Below are 6,738 nucleotides of genomic sequence, written 5' to 3'. Positions count from 1 at the left end.
AGATTATCTTGCTTGTAGTTTGTTCGTTGATTGCTGATTGAGATGTTTATCGGCTTCGTTTACTGCTTCCCATCAGTCTCAGTGAACGTAGTTTATCGTTATTGTTTACCGTTGTAGAGGTTCAGGAGAGTAGTCTGCTGCAGATATTGATTACTATATAAACAATTATCAATGAGCATTGGTATAAACTCGCAAGGCGTAGTCTGTCATAGTTTACAGTTGGCCACCAGTGTAAGTGAACTCGTTGGTCTGTTTTTACCACTGGCCACCAAAAAGTGAACGTAGTTGGTCTGCTTATTACTCTACCGGCCACCAACAAGTAAGTAACATATTTTATCGTTGTTCACCGCTGTCAACAAGGGTAAGTAGACGTAGCCGAGGGTGTAATTCTATAGAGGGAGAGGGTTATTTGGTTAAATCGTCGATGGGAGGAGGGCCCCTAAGAGAGAGTAATGGTGGGGCGTTGTACAGTGTCAGTGTAGACCTTTCTCTGTTCCGCTTTGTCTCTTATAGTATTTGGCGGGGTGATGAAATTGGCAGATTTGGGTCGGTGGAGTCTATTGTGAGACAGTTACTTGAATAAATGTTGCTGAGAGCTTGGCATGACCCGTGTAGCCTAGTGGTTAGTAACAGTTTATGCGAGGCATGCTGTCCTCCTACTTTACTCTCACTCTTCTACTCCCTATCGTTGTCTCCTTGTCTAACTCTTTGCTCTCTCCTGTCCTACTCTGCCTCTCTCTGTTCTACTAACTCTCTTACATGTGAAATCGGACTTATATCTCCATCTAGCTTCCGGCTAAAGCGTGTGGGCGTATGTGCACGTATGTTTGTGCGTGTGTGTGTCTGTCAAATTTTCCAAGGCATGATAGGAGGTTTTTGGCATTTCTGATTAGTCTAGGGTAAGGGGATGTGTTCTCTAACTCTTCCTGGAGAACTCAGACATAACTACCTGTTTTACATATAGTGTTACCTGCAGCTGCATAGTTACATACTGTAGTTATATATGTTATTGGGTTATAACATATTATGCCCCAAAATTTACAAATATGTATTTTACTTGCTTCTCACTTATGACTAAATCACTTTCTATGTGTAGATATTAGCATAAACTTTTTGCAATTTCATGCACAAGCATCACTGTCATCAGAGTTCCGAAGGCAGCACTCCTGCACGTTTTTTTGCTACGTCATAAAATCTACATTTCTACTGAGATGACACTGACTGAGGTAGAAATCCACCATTCATTTTCCAACTATTCACTACTATTGAGATACAGTATATATTGTACAAAACACTTTGTCTTTCATGAAGACACTTCACTCTCGCCACATAATGTAACTATTTCAAGAACGTCTATCTATCTATTTATTTATTCCCGTACGCCTTAATCTCGTAAGGGGTGGGCCCAAACAAATTGCCACCATGTCGCCCTTTCTCCCACCATTTCACTGCCCTGTTCCTCATTTCTCACACCCTAATTTCTCATATACCTCTCCACTTCATCCCTCCATCTCACCCTTGGCCTCCCTCTCTCCTCTCCCCCCTCCACTTTACTCATATACACTCTCCTCGTCAGTCTCTCACTCTGTACCCTCTTCACATCGCCAAAACCACCTCAGTGTGTTTCTCCTAACGCTTCCTATCATATCCACATCCACACAACAATGTTCCTTCTCTTCTTCATTTGTCAGTCTTGTCTTTGCATGTGACTCCACAGTGGATCTCACATAACTTATTTCCACTGCTCTCGCTCTTGACTTCGTTCCTCCAACAAGGTCCAAGCGTCCAATATCGTCAATATCGTAAAAATAACACACAAACGTCACTGTCATATATGTTTCGCCAATCACTTTCCCTTTCATGAAAACACATCACTTTCATTACTACTGTAATGATTTAATTAAACGTCACTATCGTAGATAGTACCACAAACGTCACAATTGTGGCAAAAATTTCACAAACGCCACTATTGTTAATACTAAACAAACGTAACTTTCGTAAACATTTCACAAAACGTCACTGTTGTAAATATAACATAAACGTCACTATCGTATATTTCACAAACGTCACCGTTGTTATTGTCAAACCGAATGTTCGCTATCGTCCATGGCCAAATACACATCTCATTCTATAGTTTTTCCAGTGTAGTGATTATATCAAAGTAACTCTTTGTGCACAGGAGGATCCTCACAGTCTTCGAAAGAAGTACTGCCAAGAGGTGGAGGTTGTTTTGTCAGTGTTGAGGTCGCTTGGTCTGGGGGTATGAGGAATCAGACAACGTGCCAGATTGCCGCATATGATATAATCACTCATGGTGGTGGAACAATAACTGATATGTTCAAGTGACATGCTCTGTTGTGTCAGCTGATCACAGACGAAGGGAAAGGTGAAAAAAAAAAAAAAAAAAAAAGTAAGGTGGAGCAAGCGTTCTAACACTAGTGTAAGAAAGTGGTCGTGTTGAGGGACAGGGGCAGGAGCCACACCTGGAGCAAAGTTTCACTCAATCCCTTGATGGGACCTGCAAGGCATAATGGTTAAATTTTTTTTTTTTTTTCTCAGTGGAAGAGGATAAGCCAAAGGAATTGTATGCTTCTGTGCTCGAGAGAATGACCTGAGTAATGCACAAGGCACACTCAGATGGCTTTAGGTTATGGAAGCAATAATCATTCCAGGGAAAATCAAAGAAGTACTGCCTGAGGGTCTCCCAGTCAGCTGCTCCAAAGTGCCACAGCCACCACTTCTTGCAGGAAGGTCCACAGGCCTTTCTGGCATGATAGGACAGGTTAAGGTGATTAGGTTGTGATCAGAGGAGCCCAACAGAGAAAAAAGATTGCAGCATAAGCAGAAGGGTACTTGTAAGGAAAAGGTCAAATAAGGTCAAATATGTTGCAACTCTCTCCAAGGTAGTCAGGGATAAGTGGGTAAGGTGCTGTACAAGCTGCTCGGTAGGTCATTAAGAATAGATAAGATGTGGCCCTGCCAAGTCAGGTGGATCAGTGAAATAAGAGGAGAAAGAAAGATGTGGTGAACATTGAAATCACCTAGAAAGTGAGATTTCAGAGAATGGAGAAATTGATAGGATGTTCCTACTTAGAAGTATGATAGTCAAATATTTTTTTATTAGTCAGTAGAATTAGGGGATAAGTAAACAAAACAGATATAATATATTTAGTCAGAGAATGACAGGATAGCCAAAGCCAGAGAGTAGTGACTTCAGAAGAATCAACTTCAAGAACAAGACAGCAAGATATGTTGTTGATTTAACAATCACAACGGCCACACTTTTGGCTTTGAAGTGAGTATCAGAGATCAATACATCAATCAAGGGCAAGGGTAAACTCTGTGGGCACACAGCCTAACTCACTCTCCAACTCCAACCATTCCAGGGCCCTCTGTCCAACCCCTCCAGGCAGCGACTCTCTTCCATACCTTGGGCTAACTCATTTAAAGATCACCTTTTTCTGTCAGGAAGGAGGGTTAAGCCTGGAGGAGAAGTGAGCCATATGCCCAAATAGCTGGAGTTGGCAATGACCTATTATGTGGGTAATAGGCCTCGATTCCACTCCTATAGCACACTCATTACACACACCTGGTTGTACCCGTGATATCCCTTGGATCCCTCAGTAAAGACACCTAGTACCAAAGGAGTCAGTTCACCACTTTCAGGTCGCTGTTTAGTGTGTCCATGTCTCAGTCATAAAGGTAGGGAAGCATCAGGTACCCTGAAGTTCCGAACGTTAGTCTTTCTACAGAAATAACGAAGTGCCAAATATCCAAATTGAGTTAATCCTATATGCCACATAGGCCAGGCCTAATGCAATGAAAGATCTCAGTCTGATCTATCCGTTGTTATGGATCACACTACCAAAGCTTTCCAAGACTTCTATAACCTCACCACATGCTTGGACAGGCTGGAACTGCTTCATCCAACAATCCATCCTCAAATGCTCCTTGGATCTTGCTCTTGAACTGTAAGAAGTCCTTTAATCCCCAATAGCTTTGCATTCTCGTGAAATTCGTCGAGGGCACTCAGTAGTATATTTCCAATGACTCCACCAAGGATAATTGCATCATCAGCAAAGTGAAGTGTGAGTAACCCTGAAATTTCCAGCTGATGCCTGACAGTGACTTTGTCTCCCAGCCTCACCAAGTACACAATCCATGCATGTGTTGAAAAGTGTGGGGGCAAGGACACATCCCTGTCTTATACCAGAACATACTGGGAAGAAGTCAGATGTCTGCCCATTCCCCACACATGTCAGCACTCCCAGTGTTTCTGTACAAGCCAGCAATAATTTGGATTATCCTTGCAAGGATCCCATGGAGTCAAAGGAATTCCCAAAGTATCTCCCGATTTACGGAGTGAAACGCCTTCTCGAGATACACGTTGGCACGCTAGCAGACCTTGTCAAAACTCAAGACGGCGTTCCACAAGAACTCAAAGAGCTAGGATACAGTCAACATTAGACTTCTTGTGCATGAATCTGGATTGCTCAGGCCTCTGAAACTTTAGCAAATAGTCTCAGATATGCATCAGGAGAATGTGAGCAAGAACTTTGCCTGCCATACTGAGCACTGTAATACCACGGTAGTTACTGAAGTCACCCTGGTCTCCTTTTCCTCTCCAGATACGGTGACCAAACACTTTGTCCAGTTAGAAGGAATGATGCCAGTCTGCCAAAGAGCTTCTATGACTGCATGTAACCCCTTGACCGTGGCTTCATCCCCGGCTTTGATCAATTCTGTTTGGACGTCACATTCAACAGTTACTCTACCACTTTGCAACCTAGCCACTGCTTTACTAGTTTCATCTAGAGAAGGCACAGTTTTGTCAATTGGTTGGACAGTTGTCAACAGTTGTACACCAGCCAATGGAAGCTCTCCACTGAGAGGTTCAGCCATATACAGCTGCTCAAAGTACTTAAGCCCAATGAGCTCTACACTCATCCTGCCCCTGACACAAGCCATCCATCTGCTGTTCAAACAGTGTTAACCTGAGAGGTGGGTCTGGAGTGGAGCTTCTTCAGGTCTCAGTAGGTGGGTCGAGGTCATTTGAGTGAAAATGGCTTTCCACCTCCTCAGCGATTTCCCTCACATACCTCTCCTTGTCCCTTCTCAGTGAAACTCGTCCCCATCGAGACCAAAGTCTGTGCTGTTCCTGATCCTCAGCCAGTCTGGCAGCATGACGCTCCTCAATTACAGTCAGCTTCCCTCGCTAGATGAATCCTCACCTTGATCTGAGGCGGTCTCCAGTACCAGAGTAGCACACTTAAAGGTATCTCATCATTCAACAGGATCCTCACAGTACGGAGAACTTCAAAACGATTTGAAACTGTCACTGCATACTTATTTGCAAACTCCTCATCCCTGAGTTCCTCAACATGGACCCTTTTTTGGTGGCATCTTGAGAATCAGTGCCCTTCTTTGTCCCGGGTCTAGTCAGATGGGAGAGGCTGTTACAGGGTGGAAATGACAGGAGGGTGTGGCGAGAGAGAAATTGTTGCTGGGAGGTTGCAGAGACAAGCCGTCCTCATGATACCCCCTCTCATGTGGATCATACAGGTGCTGAAATATGACATCGGAAAATGAGTAAAGTCGTGGAAATGATTAAAAAAAAAAAAAAAAGCATAATACTGCATACTTAATTTTTCAGTACGGAGTGCAGGCAGCTAAATGTGGCAGAGAGTGCTTCATTGCATCATTTGACTGGATCTGCATTATGTATCGTGCCTTATGAGTTGACCCTACTTAAATAGAAATATGAAGAATTATAATTTTTTCAGCATGGGCAATATACTTCTTAGCAGTGAGGTTAAGACATGTTATAGTGAGTGATTATGTAGAAACTTCATAGCTTCTTGTAGTGTGTTTTATAGATCAGTTATACATATATTAGACTCGTGGACAAGCGGTTGTTATACGTGAGTAGTTTTGTAAGTAGGTAATCTTAGTTCCTTTCTTCATCAATGACAGGAGAGGTAAAGATGAGTATGGGACTATTTTTATTTGTCTTAGAAATATTAACAAAGTCTCTCACACGAGTGAAGTATATAGGTCTGCTGTTACCTCCCCACTGTCTCAATCTCTCTCTGCCACTCTCTCGACCCTGTTGCTAGCCTCCTTCTCCCCACTACCTGTCTGTTCTATGGATAGCCCCTTTCTGATCTCTGATTCCTACATTCTCGTTTAGCAGGGGTCATGTCACGTGGGCTGTACTGTCGTGGAAGCTTCAAGAACTCTGTATGTCTGTGTGTGTATGTACTACTTCCGGTGCACTTCTAGCATTCCTTCACTTAAGAGTTGCAAGCTCGTTTCCTTTTTGGTTGATTCTCACTGATACACTTCCTATCTCACACTCTGGCTTAGTGCTTCTATCTATCTATCTAATAGTTGTATTATTATAATATGGAGTCCTGACATCGCTTGGTCACGCCAGCTGGCGGTCCTCTGACAGCAAGCATCATTGACCAATGCTAATCTATTACTACATAACATTGGTTACATTATTGCATAGATATAATATTCATGTTAATATTGCAATGATCCAGTAATATTACATTTTAAAGAAGTTGTATACATAACTGAACAAATGCACTATAGTTAAATTGATTATAGAATATATTATAACATATTGTAAAATGTGTATGCATGACAGACATACGCTTATAATTGTGCAGTGGTAATACTGCTATATCATTACATTACATATGGAGTTATCCCTTTAGTAATGTCTAATAT

This window comes from Coenobita brevimanus, chromosome 30 (genome assembly GCF_032717465.1).
Source record: "Coenobita brevimanus isolate Jiangsu-jjx chromosome 30, ASM3271746v2, whole genome shotgun sequence".
In the NCBI taxonomy this organism is placed as follows: Eukaryota; Metazoa; Arthropoda; class Malacostraca; order Decapoda; family Coenobitidae; genus Coenobita; species Coenobita brevimanus.
Note: the sequence above shows the minus strand (reverse complement) of the source record.